The following is an 803-nucleotide window of genomic DNA, read 5'->3' on the forward strand; positions in this document are numbered from 1 at the left end:
AGGGTAGGTAGTTTCTCAAACAGTCATTACCATTATATAAAAGCATCAGCACTATTTTGTCAGAACACAAAACTTCCATCTGGCACCATTTATTTTATTTTATTTTATTTTATTTTATTTTGAATTAAAAAAAAAAAAAAAAAAAAAAAATATATATATATATATAAACTACAAATACAACAGTATGTTACAACTGTAACAAATACAACTATAAGTTATAAATAAAATAAAAAACAATATATAAAGTATATATTTTAAAAAAGGTAACATTTATTAACATTCAATGCCATACTAACCCAAAAGCACAAGTGACTTTATCTCATCTGGCCTGAAACTCACACAATACTTGCAACTGTACATTACATGTATAGACAGTTCAAAAGTGTGGGTTGGTAAGTTCTTTTATGTTTTTGAAACAAAGTCTCACCAAAGCTGTATTTATTTTATGAAAACTACAGTAAAACAGTACCTTTTAGAAGTAATATTTTCTTTGTATATTTTCTTTTTTACAGAAATATTTTTACCATTTAAAATAACTATTATTATTATTATTTACGTTTTCTATTTGAATAGATTTGATATAATTTAATTTATTCCTGTGATGCCAAAGCTGAATTTTCAGCATCATTACTCCAGTCTTCAGTGTCTCATGATCCTTCAGAAATCATTCTAATATGCTGATTTGATGCTAAAGAAACCTTTATTATTATCATTGCTGAAAAGAGTTGTGTGGATTAACATTTTTGTGAACACTGTGTTACATTTTTTTTTCAGTATTCTTTGCTGAATAGAAAGTTTAAAAA

Source organism: Sinocyclocheilus anshuiensis, unplaced genomic scaffold, assembly GCF_001515605.1.
Source record: "Sinocyclocheilus anshuiensis isolate Anshui unplaced genomic scaffold, SAMN03320099.WGS_v1.1 scaffold209, whole genome shotgun sequence".
Taxonomy (NCBI): Eukaryota; Metazoa; Chordata; class Actinopteri; order Cypriniformes; family Cyprinidae; genus Sinocyclocheilus; species Sinocyclocheilus anshuiensis.